The sequence below is a fragment of the Oncorhynchus tshawytscha genome, unplaced genomic scaffold (assembly GCF_018296145.1).
Source record: "Oncorhynchus tshawytscha isolate Ot180627B unplaced genomic scaffold, Otsh_v2.0 Un_contig_9546_pilon_pilon, whole genome shotgun sequence".
Lineage (NCBI taxonomy): Eukaryota > Metazoa > Chordata > Actinopteri > Salmoniformes > Salmonidae > Oncorhynchus > Oncorhynchus tshawytscha.
This window is the reverse complement of record NW_024607975.1, coordinates 25,626-42,244: the sequence shown is the minus strand read 5'-3', so window position 1 is coordinate 42,244 and position 16,619 is coordinate 25,626. Positions and strand designations below refer to the sequence as shown.

General features: G+C 44.3%; 7 non-coding genes across 7 annotated transcripts; 4 read left to right on the top strand and 3 right to left on the bottom strand.

The window, feature by feature from the left end:
* Positions 1–4,284: 4,284 nt before the first annotated feature.
* Positions 4,285–4,356, top strand: trnat-ugu. The gene has a single exon. It is a non-coding gene; the product is annotated as a tRNA-Thr (tRNA).
* Positions 4,357–4,911: 555 nt separating this feature from the next.
* trnat-ugu lies at positions 4,912–4,983 on the top strand. Its single transcript has one exon. It is a non-coding gene; the product is annotated as a tRNA-Thr (tRNA).
* A 2,365-nt stretch (positions 4,984–7,348) lies between these two features.
* Positions 7,349–7,420, top strand: trnat-ugu. Its single transcript has one exon. It is a non-coding gene; the product is annotated as a tRNA-Thr (tRNA).
* A 556-nt stretch (positions 7,421–7,976) lies between these two features.
* trnat-ugu lies at positions 7,977–8,048 on the top strand. Its single transcript has one exon. It is a non-coding gene; the product is annotated as a tRNA-Thr (tRNA).
* Positions 8,049–10,395: 2,347 nt separating this feature from the next.
* On the bottom strand, positions 10,396–10,467 carry trnat-ugu. The gene has a single exon. It is a non-coding gene; the product is annotated as a tRNA-Thr (tRNA).
* Positions 10,468–11,015: 548 nt separating this feature from the next.
* On the bottom strand, positions 11,016–11,087 carry trnaa-cgc. The gene has a single exon. It is a non-coding gene; the product is annotated as a tRNA-Ala (tRNA).
* Positions 11,088–12,463: 1,376 nt separating this feature from the next.
* trnat-ugu lies at positions 12,464–12,535 on the bottom strand. The gene has a single exon. It is a non-coding gene; the product is annotated as a tRNA-Thr (tRNA).
* Between the last annotated feature and the right edge of the window lie 4,084 nt (positions 12,536–16,619).

The following is a 16,619-nucleotide window of genomic DNA, read 5'->3' as shown; positions in this document are numbered from 1 at the left end:
ACGCAACATGTAAAGTGTTGGATGTTTCATGAGCATCACTGTTAGTCAACATTTATTCTTTGCCAAGATAATCCATCCACCTGACAGGTGTGGCATATCAAGAAGCTGATTGAACAGCTTGGTTATTACACAGGTGCACCTTGTACTGGGGATAATAAAAGGCAACTCGAAAATGTGCAGTTTGTTCACACAACAATGCCACAGGTCTCTGAGGGAGCGGGCAATTGGCATGCTGATTGCAGGAATGTCCACTGGAGCTGTTAGGAAATTTAATGTACAGTACCAGTCAAAAGGTTGGACTCACCTACTCATTCAAGGGTTTCTTTATTTTTACTATTTTCTACATTGTAGAATAATAAAGACATCAAAATGATTAAAAACACATGGAATCATGTAGTAATCACAAGTGTTAAATCAAAATATATATTTTATTCTTCAAAAGTTGCCACCCTTGCTTTCTCTCAAACAGCTTCACCTGGAATCCTTTTCCAACAGTCTTGTAGGCGTTCCCACATATGCTGAGAACTTGTAGGCCGCTTTCCCTTCACCTCTGCGATCCAACTCATCCCAAACCATCTTGATACAATACATTGATTCAAAGGTACCAAAAAGTTAAAAATTACTTCCATCTCTGGAAATGTGGACCAAAAAAAAAAAAAAGATAAAATAAAAAACAGTGGGGGATTGTGTCTGGGGATTGTGTAGGTCAGGTCATCTGATGCAGCACTCCATCACTCTCCTACTTGATCAAATAGCTCTTACACATCCTGGAGGTGTGTTGGGTCATTGTCCTGTTGAAAAACAAATGACAGTGGGACTAAGCCCAAACCAGATGGGATGGCATATAGCTGTAGAATGCTGTGGAAGCCATGCTGGTTAAGTGTGACTTTGATTTATTTATTCATGGCATTGTCAACAGCAAAGCACCCACACACCATCACATCTCCTCCTCCATGCTTCACGGTGGGAACCACACATGCGGAGATAATCTGTTCATCTACTCCTCGTCTCACAAAGACATGACGCTCGGATCCAAAAATCTCAAATTTGGACTCATCAGACCCAAGGACAGATATCCACCGGTCTAATGTCCATTGCTCGTGTTTCTTGGCCCAAGCAAGTCTCTTCTTCTTATTGGTGTCCTTTAGTAGTGGTTTCCTTGCAGCAATTCGACCATGAAGGCCTGATTCACGCAGTCTCCTCTGAACCGATGATGTTGAGATGTGTCTGTTACTTGAACTTTGTGAAGCATTTATTTGGGCTGCAATTTCTAAGGCTGGTAACTCTACTGAACTTATGCATCAGAAGTAACTCTGGATCTTCCATTCTTGTGGTGGTCCTTAAAGTAATGATGGACTGTTGTTTCTCTTTGCTTATTTGAGCTGTTCTTGACATAATATGGACTTCGTCTTTTACCCAATAGGGCTATCTTCTGTATACCACCCCTACCTTGTCACAACACAACTGATTGGTTCAAACACATTAAAACCTGTTATGGCTAGGATTCCGCTGCGGAACATTTCGACAACATCCGGTGAAATTGCAGAGTGCAAAATATTTTTTTTTTAAATTAGAAATATTTAACTTTCATGCATTCACAAGTGCAATACCAAGACTCATAATGTTTCATCATTAGCTACAGTCCTCCTTTAAGACTCCATAATGTTTCATCATTAGATGCTACAGTCCTCCTTAAGACTCCATAATGCTTCATCATTAGATGCTACAGTCCTCCTTTAAGACTCCATAATGCTTCATCATTAGTGCTACAGTCCTCCTTTAAGACTCCATAATGTTTCATCATTAGGTGCTACAGTCCTCCTTAAGACTCCATTTAACCAGGCAAGTCAGTTAAGAACAAATTCTTATTTTCAATGACGGCCTAGGAACATTGGGTTAACTGCCTGTTCAAATCAAATCAAATCAAATTTTATTTGTCACATACACATGGTTAGCAGATGTTAATGCGAGTGTAGCGAAATGCTTGTGCTTCTAGTTCCGACAATGCAGTAATAACGAGCAAGTAATCTAACTAACAATTCCAAAAACTACTGTCTTATACACAGTGTAAGGGATAAAGAATATGTACATAAGGATATATGAATGAGTGATGGTACAGAGCAGCATAGGCAAGATACAGTAGATGATATCGAGTACAGTATATACATATGAGATAAGTATGTAAACCAAGTGGCATAGTTAAAGTGGCTAGTGATACATGTATTACATAAGGATGCAGTCGATGATATAGAGTACAGTATCAACGTATGCATATGAGATGAATAATGTAGGGTAAGTAACATTATATAAGGTAGCATTGTTTAAAGTGGCTAGGAATTTCTCCAGCCTCCTGAGGTTGAAGAGGCGCTGCTGCGCCTTCCTCACGATGCTGTCTGTGTGAGTGGACCAATTCAGTTTGTCTGTGATGTGTATGCCGAGGAACTTAAAACTTGCTACCCTCTCCACTACTGTTCCATCGATGTGGATGGGGGTGTTCCCTCTGCTGTTTCCTGAAGTCCACAATCATCTCCTTAGTTTTGTTGACGTTGAGTGTGAGGTTATTTTCCTGACACCACACTCCGAGGGCCCTCACCTCCTCCCTGTAGGCCGTCTCGTCGTTGTTGGTAATCAAGCCTACCACTGTTGTGTCGTCCGCAAACTTGATGATTGAGTTGGAGGCGTGCATGGCCACGCAGTCGTGGGTGAACAGGGAGTACAGGAGAGGGCTCAGAACGCACCCTTGTGGGGCCCCAGTGTTGAGGATCAGCGGGGAGGAGATGTTGTTGCCTACCCTCACCACCTGGGGGCGGCCCGTCAGGAAGTCCAGTACCCAGTTGCACAGGGCGGGGTCGAGACCCAGGATCTCGAGCTTGATGACGAGCTTGGAGGGTACTATGGTGTTGAATGCCGAGCTGTAGTCGATGAACAGCATTCTCACATAGGTATTCCTCTTGTCCAGATGGGTTAGGGCAGTGTGCAGTGTGGTTGAGATTGCATCGTCTGTGGACCTATTTGGGCGGTAAGCAAATTGGAGTGGGTCAAGGGTGTCAGGTAGGGTGGAGGTGATATGGTCCTTGACTAGTCTCTCAAAGCACTTCATGATGACGGATGTGAGTGCTACGGGGCGGTAGTCGTTTAGCTCAGTTACCTTAGCTTTCTTGGGAACAGGAACAATGGTGGCCCTCTTGAAGCATGTGGGAACAGCAGACTGGTATAGGGATTGATTGAATATGTCCGTAAACACACCGGCCAGCTGGTCTGCGCATGCTCTGAGGGCGCGGCTGGGGATGCCGTCTGGGCCTGCAGCCTTGCGAGGGTTAACACGTTTAAATGTCTTACTCACTTCGGCTGCAGTGAAGGAGAGACCGCATGTTTCCGTTGCAGGCCGTGTCAGTGGCACTGTATTGTCCTCAAAGCGGGCAAAAAGTTATTTAGTCTGCCTGGGAGCAAGACATCCTGGTCCGTGACTGGGCTGGGTTTCTTCCTGTAGTCCGTGATTGACTGTAGACCCTGCCACATGCCTCTTGTGTCTGAGCCGTTGAATTGAGATTCTACTTTGTCTCTGTACTGGCGCTTAGCTTGTTTGATAGCCTTGCGGAGGGAATAGCTGCACTGTTTGTATTCAGTCATGTTACCAGACACCTTGCCCTGATTAAAAGCAGTGGTTCGTGCCTTCAGTTTCACACGAATGCTGCCATCAATCCACGGTTTCTGGTTAGGGAATGTTTTAATCGTTGCTATGGGAACGACATCTTCAACGCACGTTCTAATGAACTCGCACACCGAATCAGCGTATTCGTCAATGTTGTTGTCTGACGCAATACAAAACATCTCAAAGTCCACGTGATGGAAGCAGTCTTGGAGTGTGGAGTCAGCTTGGTCAGACCAGCGTTGGACAGACCTCAGTGTGGGAGCTTCTTGTTTTAGTTTCTGTCTGTAGGCAGGGAAAACTTTTTTGTGGCATGGTTGCCAACTTCAATTGCATCATTTTCAAAAACTGAAGTTCATGGGTTAGATGACTGTCCATACTTGCTTGTATTTAGAATTGCTGCTATCATTTCATTGTAGTTTCAATGGAGTGGTGTATATAAAAAGTACATTGTATTAATATTGCATTTTATCTGCAAATAAAATTGGGTCGAAGCTCAGAGGGGGAGTGCATGCTATTTTAGTATGAGGTCCTTGGTTCAATCCCAAGGTTCTCCACTGAGTATTTGTGTGCCAAATTCACATTACACAACTACTACTTTCCAGAATGTTGATAAATATCTTGCAGCATAGAGTGGCATGGTGGCCAAGCGGAAAGGTGTCGGTCTTGTAAACTGAAGATCATGGGTTCAAATCCCATCTGTGCCTTACTGAAAGATAGCTGGTACCATGGGAAGGTTCTTTCACTGGAGGACTTTGAAGAAATGTTTTTTTTTCTCAAAATGGCAACCCTGCTATTATATAGTAAGGGGATCCCCTTACTATATAATAGCAGGGTTTCCATTTTGAGAAAACTTTTTTGTGGCATGGTTGCCAACTTCAATTGCATCATTTTCAAAAACTGAAGTTCATGGGTTAGATGACTGTCCATACTTGCTTGTATTTAGAATTGCTGCTATCATTTCATTGTAGTTTCAATGGAGTGGTGTATATAAAAAGTACATTGTATTAATATTGCATTTTATCTGCAAATAAAATTGGATCGAAGCTCAGAGGGGGAGTGCATGCTATTTTAGTATGAGGTCCTTGGTTCAATCCCAAGGTTCTCCACTGAGTATTTGTGTGCCAAATTCACATTACACAACTCCTACTTTCCAGAATGTTGAAATTCTCACACGAAACAGAGATGTTATTTGTGTGCCAAAATCAAATTACACAACTACTACTTTCCAGAATGTTGATAAATATCTTGCAGCATAGAGTGGCATGGTGGCCAAGTGGAAAGGTGTTGGTCTTGTAAACCGAAGATCATGGGTTCAAATCCCATCTGTGCCTTACTGAAAGATAGCTGGTACCATGGGAAGGTTCTTTCACTGGAGGACTTTGAAGAAAAAAAAAAAGTTTTCTCAAAATGGCAACCCTGCTATTATATAGTAAGGGGATCCCATCCTGTGTTCCCATAGCGGGCATTAATATCAGAATGACCGGTAAATGCATTTTTCAAACATATTTTTATTTTTGGGTTACCAGGTGCCTATTTTCAATCACCAGTTGCACAATAATGCGTATCCATCAGAATATTTTAAACAGTCCATAAAGCACTCAAGGCGGCCCCCACGGATAGAAGGCCATAGTAGGGTTCTCCCATAGCGGGCATGGGCAATAGGAGTCCCGGTAAATGCATTTACAACCATATTTTTATTTTTGGGTTACCAGGTGCCTATTTTCAATCACCAGTTGCACAACAATGCGTATCCATCAGAATATTTTAAACTGTCCATAAAGCAGGGTACTCCCATAGCGGGCATGGACAATAGGAGTCCTGGTAAATGCATTTACAACCATATTTTGTATTTTTGGGTTACCAGGTGCCTATTTTCAATCACCAGTTGCACAACAATGCGTATCCATCAGAATATTTTAACCTGTCCATAAAGCACTCAGGACGGCCCCCACGGATAGAGGGCCGTAGTAGGGTGCTCACATAGCGGGCATGGACAATAGGAGTCCCGGTAAATGCATTTACAACCATATTGTGTATTTTTGGGTTCCTAGGTGCCTATTTTCAATCACCAGTTGCACAACAATGCACGTGCATTTGCAACATGATTCTATAGTGAAAAAACATCACCAAATGGACATGATGAAATCAACAGTTGCATCAACGCAGTTGCACAGGGCGGGGTCGTGACCCAGGGTCTCGAGCTTGATGACAAGCTTGGAGGGTACTATGGAGTTGAATGCCGAGCTGTAGTCGATGAACAGCATTCTCACATAGGTTTTCCTCTTGTCCAGATGGGTTAGGGCAGTGTGCAGTGTGGTTGAGATTGCATCGTCTGTGGACCTATTTGGGCGGTAAGCAAATTGGAGTGGGTCAAGGGTGTCAGGTAGGGTGGAGGTGATATGGTCCTTGACTAGTCTCTCAAAGCACTTCATGATGACGGATGTGAGTGCTACGGGGCGGTAGTCGTTTAGCTCAGTTACCTTAGCTTTCTTGGGAACAGGAACAATGGTGGCCCTCTTGAAGCATGTGGGAACAGCAGACTGGTATAGGGATTGATTGAATATGTCCGTAAACACACCGGCCAGCTGGTCTGCGCATGCTCTGAGGGCGCGGCTGGGGATGCCGTCTGGGCCTGCAGCCTTGCGAGGGTTAACACGTTTAAATGTCTTACTCACTGGATCGGCTCGGCTGCAGTGAAGGAGAGACCGCATGTTTCCGTTGCAGGCCGTGTCAGTGGCACTGTATTGTCCTCAAAGCGGGCAAAAAGTTATTTAGTCTGCCTGGGAGCAAGACATCCTGGTCCGTGACTGGGCTGGGTTTCTTCCTGTAGTCCGTGATTGACTGTAGACCCTGCCACATGCCTCTTGTGTCTGAGCCGTTGAATTGAGATTCTACTTTGTCTCTGTACTGGCGCTTAGCTTGTTTGATAGCCTTGCGGAGGGAATAGCTGCACTGTTTGTATTCAGTCATGTTACCAGACACCTTGCCCTGATTAAAAGCAGTGGTTCGTGCCTTCAGTTTCAAAATGCTGCCATCAATCCACGGTTTCTGGTTAGGGAATGTTTTAATCGTTGCTATGGGAACGACATCTTCAACGCACGTTCTAATGAACTCCTGCACACCGAATCAGCGTATTCAAATGTTGTTGTCTGACGCAATACAAAACATCTCAAAGTCCACGTGATGGAAGCAGTCTTGGAGTGTGGAGTCAGCTTGGTCAGACCAGCGTTGGACAGACCTCAGTGTGGGAGCTTCTTGTTTTAGTTTCTGTCTGTAGGCAGGGAAAACTTTTTTGTGGCATGGTTGCCAACTTCAATTGCATCATTTTCAAAAACTGAAGTTCATGGGTTAGATGACTGTCCATACTTGCTTGTATTTAGAATTGCTGCTATCATTTCATTGTAGTTTCAATGGAGTGGTGTATATAAAAAGTACATTGTATTAATATTGCATTTTATCTGCAAATAAAATTGGATCGAAGCTCAGAGGGGGAGTGCATGCTATTTTAGTATGAGGTCCTTGGTTCAATCCCAAGGTTCTCCACTGAGTATTTGTGTGCCAAATTCACATTACACAACTCCTACTTTCCAGAATGTTGAAATTCTCACACGAAACAGAGATGTTATTTGTGTGCCAAATTCACATTACACAACTACTACTTTCCAGAATGTTGATAAATATCTTGCAGCATAGAGTGGCATGGTGGCCAAGCGGAAAGGCGTCGGTCTTGTAAACCGAAGATCATGGGTTCAAATCCCATCTGTACCTTCCTGAAAGATAGCTGGTACCATGGGAAGGTTCTTTCACTGGAGGACTTTGAAGAAAAAAATTTTTTTTCTCAAAATGGCAACCCTGCTATTATATAGTAAGGGGATCCCCTTACTATATAATAGCAGGGTTGCCATTTTGAGAAAACTTTTTTGTGGCATGGTTGCCAACTTCAATTGCATCATTTTCAAAAACTGAAGTTCATGGGTTAGATGACTGTCCATACTTGCTTGTATTTAGAATTGCTGCTATCATTTCATTGTAGTTTCAATGGAGTGGTGTATATAAAAAGTACATTGTATTAATATTGCATTTTATCTGCAAATAAAATTGGATCGAAGCTCAGAGGGGGAGTGCATGCTATTTTAGTATGAGGTCCTTGGTTCAATCCCAAGGTTCTCCACTGAGTATTTGTGTGCCAAATTCACATTACACAACTCCTACTTTCCAGAATGTTGAAATTCTCACACGAAACAGAGATGTTATTTGTGTGCCAAAATCAAATTACACAACTACTACTTTCCAGAATGTTGATAAATATCTTGCAGCATAGAGTGGCATGGTGGCCAAGTGGAAAGGTGTTGGTCTTGTAAACCGAAGATCATGGGTTCAAATCCCATCTGTGCCTTACTGAAAGATAGCTGGTACCATGGGAAGGTTCTTTCACTGGAGGACTTTGAAGAAAAAAAAAAAGTTTTCTCAAAATGGCAACCCTGCTATTATATAGTAAGGGGATCCCATCCTGTGTTCCCATAGCGGGCATTAATATCAGAATGACCGGTAAATGCATTTTACAAACATATTTTTATTTTTGGGTTACCAGGTGCCTATTTTCAATCACCAGTTGCACAATAATGCGTATCCATCAGAATATTTTAAACAGTCCATAAAGCACTCAAGGCGGCCCCCACGGATAGAAGGCCGTAGTAGGGTACTCCCATAGCGGGCATGGGCAATAGGAGTCCCGGTAAATGCATTTACAACCATATTTTTATTTTTGGGTTACCAGGTGCCTATTTTCAATCACCAGTTGCACAACAATGCGTATCCATCAGAATATTTTAAACTGTCCATAAAGCAGGGTACTCCCATAGCGGGCATGGACAATAGGCGTCCTGGTAAATGCATTTACAACCATATTTTGTATTTTTGGGTTACCAGGTGCCTATTTTCAATCACCAGTTGCACAACAATGCGTATCCATCAGAATATTTTAAACTGTCCATAAAGCACTCAGGACGGCCCCCATAGATAGAGGGCCGTAGTAGGGTACTCCCATAAACGGGCATGGACAATAGGAGTCCCGGTAAATGCATTTACAACCATATTGTGTATTTTTGGGTTCCTAGGTGCCTATTTTCAATCACCAGTGCACACAACAATGCACGTGCATTTGCAACATGATTCTATAGTGAAAAAACATCACCAAATGGACATGATGAAATCAACAGTTGCATCAACGCAGTTAACAGGGCGGGGTCGTGACCCAGGGTCTCGAGCTTGATGACAAGCTTGGAGGGTACTATGGAGTTGAATGCCGAGCTGTAGTCGATGAACAGCATTCTCACATAGGTTTTCCTCTTGTCCAGATGGGTTAGGGCAGTGTGCAGTGTGGTTGAGATTGCATCGTCTGTGGACCTATTTGGGCGGTAAGCAAATTGGAGTGGGTCTAGGGTGTCAGGTAGGGTGGAGGTGATATGGTCCTTGACTAGTCTCTCAAAGCACTTCATGATGACGGAAGTGAGTGCTACGGGGCAGTAGTCGTTTAGCTCAGTTACCTTAGCTTTCTTGGGAACAGGAACAATGGTGGCCCTCTTGAAGCATGTGGGAACAGCAGACTGGTATAGGGATTGATTGAATATGTCCGTAAACACACCGGCCAGCTGGTCTGCGCATGCTCTGAGGGCGCGGCTGGGGATGCCGTCTGGGCCTGCAGCTTTGCGAGGGTTAACACGATTAAATGTCTTATTCACCTCGGCTGCAGTGAAGGAGAGTCCGCATGTTTCCGTTGCAGGCCGTGTCAGTGGCACTGTATTGTCCTCAAAGCGGGCAAAAAAGTTATTTAGTCTGCCTGGGAGCAAGACATCCTGGTCCGTGGCTGGGCTGGATTTCTTCTTGTAGTCCGTGATTGACTGTAGACCCTGCCACATGCCTCTTGTGTCTGAGCCGTTGAATTGAGATTCTACTTTGTCTCTGTACTGACGCTTAGCTTGTTTGATAGCCTTGCGGAGGGAATAGCTGCACTGTTTGTATTCGGTCATGTTACCAGTCACCTTGCCCTGATTAAAAGCAGTGGTTCGCGCTTTCAGTTTCACGCGAATGCTGCCATCAATCCATGGTTTCTGGTTAGGGAATGTTTTAATCATTGCTATGGGAACGACATCTTCAACGCACGTTCTAATGAACTCGCACACCGAATCAGCGTATTCGTCAATATTGTTATCTGACACAATATGAAACATATCCCAGTCCACGTGATGGAAGCAGTCTTGGAGTGTGGAGTCAGCTTGGTCGGACCAGCGTTGGACAGACCTCAGCGTGGGAGCCTCTTGTTTTAGTTTCTGTCTGTAGGCAGGGATCAACAAAATGGAGTCGTGGTCAGCTTTTCCGAAAGGAGGGCGGGGCAAGGCCTTATATGCGTCGCGGAAGTTAGAGTCACAATGATCCAAGGTTTTTCCACCCCTGGTTGCGCAATCGATATGCTGATAAAATTCAGGGAGTCTTGTTTTCAGATTAGCCTTGTTAAAATCCCCAGCTACAATGAATGCAGCCTCCGGATAAATGGATTCCAGTTCCAGAACAGGGATTGAACACATGTTCTTCAGATTACAAGAGCAAATTATTTAGCACATCTCTGTTTCCTGCTGAGATCCCCTTACTATATAATAGCAGGGTTGCCATTTTGAGAAAACTTTTTTTTTCTTCAAAGTGCTCCAGTGAAAGAACCTTCCCATGGTACCAGCTATCTTTCAGTAAGGCACAGATGGGATTTGAACCCATGATCTTCGGTTTACAAGACCGACACCTTACCGCTTGGCCACCATGCCACTCTATGCTGCAAGATATTTATCAACATTCTGGAAAGTAGTAGTTGTGTAATGTGAATTTGGCACACAAATAACATCTCTGTTTCGTGTGAGAATTTCAACATTCTGGAAAGTAGGAGTTGTGTAATGTGAATTTGGCACACAAATACTCAGTGGAGAACCTTGGGATTGAACCAAGGACCTCATACTAAAATAGCATGCACTCCCCTCTGAGCTTCGAGCTTCGATCCAATTTTTTTTGCAGATAAAATGCAATATTAATACAATGTACTTTTTATATACACCACTCCATTGAAACTACAATGAAATGATAGCAGCAATTCTAAATACAAGCAAGTATGGACAGTCATCTAACCCATGAACTTCAGTTTTTGAAAATGATGCAATTGAAGTTGGCAACCATGCCACTTCTGTTACATAAATGTACGAACAGGGATTGAACACATGTTCTTCAGATTACAAGAGCAAATTATTTAGCACGTCTCTGCTTCCTGCTGAGAATTTCAACATTCTGGAAAGTAGGAGATGGGCCATTGCAAAAATTTGAATGGAGAAGCTGGGGATTGAACCCAGGACCTCATACATGCGAAGCATGCGCTCTACCACTGAGCTACATCCCCTTTCTGCAAAAGAAATTGTTTTTTCTTATTTTTTTAAATTTCACCTATAATTAATCAGGTAAGCTAGTTGAGAACAAGTTTTCATATTCAACTGCGACCTGGCCAAGATAAAGCAAAGCAGCGCAACACAAACAACAACACAAAGTTACAGATGGAATAAACAAGCGTACAGTCAATAACACAATAGAAGAAAAAAAAAAAAGTCTATATACAGTGCGTGCAAATGGAGGTAAGGCAATAAATAGGCCATAGTAGCGAAGTATTTACAATTTAGCAAATTAACACTGGAGTGATAGATGAGCAGATGATGATGTGCAAGTAGAAATACTGGTGTGCAAAGAGCAGAAAGTATATTAAAACAATATGGGGATGAGGTAGGTAGATTGGGTGGGCTATTTACAGATGGGCTTTGTACAGCTGCAGCGATCAGTTAGCTGCTCAGATAGCCGATGTTTAAAGTTAGCAGTGTTGCCAACACCTCAGTAAGGAAAGTAGCTATTGGCTGTCCTAAAAGTCACTAGAAGTTGCTAAATGATGTCATCACCTAATTTGCATAATTGTCCATGTGCATGTAATTGTGATGGACACTGTAGGAGTGAGGAATAACATTGTGGAAGAGACAAAAAGTGAGTAAAATGAAAATGTCTGCAAGTATTCAGAGGGGTCTGAATACTTGCTAAATACAGCGACTAAGTCGCTAAGTTGGCAACACTGGAACGAATTTTTGCAATTCGTTCCAGTCATTGTCAGCAGAGAACTGGAAGGAAAGGCGGCCAAAGGAGGTGTTGGCTTTGGGGATGACCAGTGAGATATACCTGCTGGAACGCGTGCTACGGGTGGGTGTTGTTATCGTGACCAGTGAGCTGAGATAAGGCGGAGCTTTACCTAGCATAGACTAAAAAGATGACCTGGAACCAGTGGGTCTGGCGACGAATATGTAGCGAGGGCCAGCCGACTAGAGCATACAGGTCGTAGTGGCCATATCAATACAATTGACCCTTTCTTTACACTGTTCTAATGAAAGTACATTTCCATAATATCATCTAGCTTCCATAAACGTCGAACAAGGCTTGAACCCAGGATTGAACCCATGTGCTTCAGTTTACAAAAACAGATGACTTAGCACATCTATTTCCTTCTTAAAATGTCAACATTCTGGAAAGTAGAGTTGTGCAAAAGCTAATTTCACAACTAAATATACTCATCAGAAAATTTGGGGATTAACTTCAGAGCGCATGCATTTCAAGTATTAGCTCTACCGTAGAGGCACATCCCCTTACTATATAATAGCAGGGTTGCCATTTTGAGAAAACTTTTTTTTTCTTCAAAGTCCTCCAGTGAAAGAACCTTCCCATGGTACCAGCTATCTTTCAGTAAGGCACAGATGGGATTTTAACCCATGATCTTCGGTTTACAAGACCGACACCTTACCGCTTGGCCACCATGCCACTCTATGCTGCAAGATATTTATCAACATTCTGGAAAGTAGTAGTTGTGTAATGTGAATTTGGCACACAAATAACATCTCTGTTTCGTGTGAGAATTTCAACATTCTGGAAAGTAGGAGTTGTGTAATGTGAATTTGGCACACAAATACTCAGTGGAGAACCTTGATTGAACCAAGGACCTCATACTAAAATAGCATGCACTCCCCCTCTGAGCTTCGATCCAATTTTATTTGCAGATAAAATGCAATATTAATACAATGTACTTTTTATATACACCACTCCATTGAAACTACAATGAAATGATAGCAGCAATTCTAAATACAAGCAAGTATGGACAGTCATCTAACCCATGAACTTCAGTTTTTGAAAATGATGCAATTGAAGTTGGCAACCATGCCACTTCCATATGAGATGAGTATGTAAACAAAGTGGCATAGTTAAAGTGGCTAGTGATACATGTATTACATAAGGATGCAGTCGATGATATAGAGTACAGTATATACTTATGCATATGAGATGAATAATGTTGGGCTAAGTAACATTATATAAGGTAGCATTGTTTAAAGTGGCTAGTGATATATTTACATCATTTCCCATCAATTCCCATGATTAAAGTGGCTGGAGTAGAGTCAGTGTCATTGACAGTGTGTTGGCAGTAGCCACTCAATGTTAGTGGTGGCTGTTTAACAGTCTAATGGCCTTGAGATAGAAGCTGTTTTTCAGTCTCTCGGTCCCACTTTTGATGCACCTGTACTGACCTCGCCTTCTGGATGACAGCGGGGTGAACAGGCAGTGGCTCGGGTGGTTGATGTCCTTGATGATCTTTATGGCCTTCCTGTAGCATCGGGTGGTGTAGGTGTCCTGGAGGGCAGGTAGTTTGCCCCCGGTGATGCGTTGTGCAGACCTCACTACCCTCTGGAGAGCCTTACGGTTGAGGGCGGTGCAGTTGCCATACCAGGCGGTGATACAGCCCGCCAGGATGCTCTCGATTGTGCATCTGTAGAAGTTTGTGAGTGCTTTTGGTGACAAGCCGAATTTCTTCAGCCTCCTGAGGTTGAAGAGGCGCTGCTGCGCCTTCCTCACGATGCTGTCTGTGTGAGTGGACCAATTCAGTTTGTCTGTGATGTGTATGCCGAGGAACTTAAAACTTGCTACCCTCTCCACTACTGTTCCATCGATGTGGATGGGGGTGTTCCCTCTGCTGTTTCCTGAAGTCCACAATCATCTCCTTAGTTTTGTTGACGTTGAGTGTGAGGTTATTTTCCTGACACCACACTCCGAGGGCCCTCACCTCCTCCCTGTAGGCCGTCTCGTCGTTATTGGTAATCAAGCCTACCACTGTTGTGTCGTCCGCAAACTTGATGATTGAGTTTGAGGCGTGCATGGCCACGCAGTCGTGGGTGAACAGGGAGTACAGGAGAGGGCTCAGAACGCACCCTTGTGGGGCCCCAGTGTTGAGGATCAGCGGGGAGGAGATGTTGTTGCCTACCCTCACCACCTGTGGGCGGCCCGTCAGGAAGTCCAGTACCCAGTTGCACAGGGCGGGGTCGAGACCCAGGGTCTCGAGCTTGATGACGAGCTTGGAGGGTACTATGGTGTTGAATGCCGAGCTGTAGTCGATGAACAGCATTCTCACATAGGTATTCCTCTTGTCCAGATGGGTTAGGGCAGTGTGCAGTGTGGTTGAGATTGCATCGTCTGTGGACCTATTTGGGCGGTAAGCAAATTGGAGTGGGTCAAGGGTGTCAGGTAGGGTGGAGGTGATATGGTCCTTGACTAGTCTCTCAAAGCACTTCATGATGACGGATGTGAGTGCTACGGGGCGGTAGTCGTTTAGCTCAGTTACCTTAGCTTTCTTGGGAACAGGAACAATGGTGGCCCTCTTGAAGCATGTGGGAACAGCAGACTGGTATAGGGATTGTTTGAATATGTCCGTAAACACACCGGCCAGCTGGTCTGCGCATGCTCTGAGGGCGCGGCTGGGGATGCCGTCTGGGCCTGCAGCCTTGCGAGGGTTAACACGTTTAAATGTCTTACTCACTTCGGCTGCAGTGAAGGAGAGACCGCATGTTTTCGTTGCAGGCCGTGTCAGTGGCACTGTATTGTCCTCAAAGCGGGCAAAAAGTTATTTAGTCTGCCTGGGAGCAAGACATCCTGGTCCGTGACTGGGCTGGGTTTCTTCCTGTAGTCCGTGATTGACTGTAGACCCTGCCACATGCCTCTTGTGTCTGAGCCGTTGAATTGAGATTCTACTTTGTCTCTGTACTGGCGCTTAGCTTGTTTGATAGCCTTGCGGAGGGAATAGCTGCACTGTTTGTATTCAGTCATGTTACCAGACACCTTGCCCTGATTAAAAGCAGTGGTTCGTGCCTTCAGTTTCACACGAATGCTGCCATCAATCCAAGGTTTCTGGTTAGGGAATGTTTTAATCGTTGCTATGGGAACGACATCTTCAACGCACGTTCTAATGAACTCGCACACCGAATCAGCGTATTCGTCAATGTTGTTGTCTGACGCAATACGAAACATCTCCCAGTCCACGTGATGGAAGCAGTCTTGGAGTGTGGAATCAGATTGGTCGGACCAGCGTTGGACAGACCTCAGCGTGGGAGCTTCTTGTTTTAGTTTCTGTCTGTAGGCAGGGATCAACAAAATGGAGTCGTGGTCAGCTTTTCCGAAAGGGGGGCGGGGCAGGGCCTTATATGCGTCGCGGAAGTTAGAGTAACAATGATCCAAGGTCTTTCCACCCCTGGTTGCGCAATCGATATGCTGATAAAATTTAGGGAGTCTTGTTTTCAGATTAGCCTTGTTAAAATCCCCAGCTACAATGAATGCAGCCTCCGGATAAATCGTTTCCAGTTTGCAGAGAGTTAAATAAAGTTCGTTCAGAGCCATCGATGTGTCTGCTTGGGGGGATATATACGGCTGTGATTATAATCGAAGAGAATTCTCTTGGTAGATAATGCGGTCTACATTTGATTGTGAGGAATTCTAAATCAGGTGAACAGAAGGATTTGAGTTCCTGTATGTTTCTTTCATCACACCATGTCACGTTAGTCATAAGGCATACGCCCCCGCCCCTCTTCTTACCAGAAAGATGTTTGTTTCTGTCGGCGCGATGCGTGGAGAAACCCGCTGGCTGCACCGCTTCGGATTGCGTCTCTCCAGTGAGCCATGTTTCCGTGAAGCAGAGAACGTTACAGTCTCTGATGTCCCTCTGGAATGCTACCCTTGCTCGGATTTCATCAACCTTGTTGTCAAGAGACTGGACATTGGCGAGAAGAATGCTAGGGAGAGGTGCACGATGTGCCCGTCTCCGGAGTCTGACCAGAAGACCGCTTCGTTTCCCTCTTTTTCTGAGTCGTATTTTCGGGTCGCTGCATGGGATCCACTCCGTTGTCCTGTTTGTAAGGCAGAACACAGGATCCGCATCGCGAAAAACATATTCTTGGTCGTACTGATGGTGAGTTGACGCTGATCTTATATTCAGTAGTTCTTCTCGGCTGTATGTAATGAAACCTAAGATGACCTGGGGTACTAGTGTAAGAAATAACACGTAAAAAAACAAAAAACTGCATAGTTTCCTAGGAACGCGAAGCGAGGCGGCCATCTCTGTCGGCGCCGGAAGATGCAAGCCAAAAACCTCTGGTTTTGGCAGTACCTTAATAGAAAACACACCCATCGTGTCTGTCCCGGTCCTTTGTAGTCCGAGGGTGTAAGTGCCTGCATCAGAGAGCTTAATAGTTTTGATGGTTAGTAGGATTTCATCACCTTTACAGAGTTCAACAGTGCTCCCAGGTTTCCCCCATATCATGGAAAACCTATCCACCTTTGTGGGATCCCCTATGCTATAAGGATACCCTCTTCTCCAATCCCGGAACTGTCCCAAGTTGGTTATCATGTAATCCCCATACGGACACCCTCCCCCATTACAAAGGTAATGTCACCCGTCTTTTGGCACTCCTGTACACAGGGGTTAAAACCAAACAAAAACATCTCAAATTCTTCCCTGCCCCGTTGGCTCAAAATATGTTATCTTCCCCTATTTATTCTCAATGATAAATATGACTTTCTCTCTGTTACA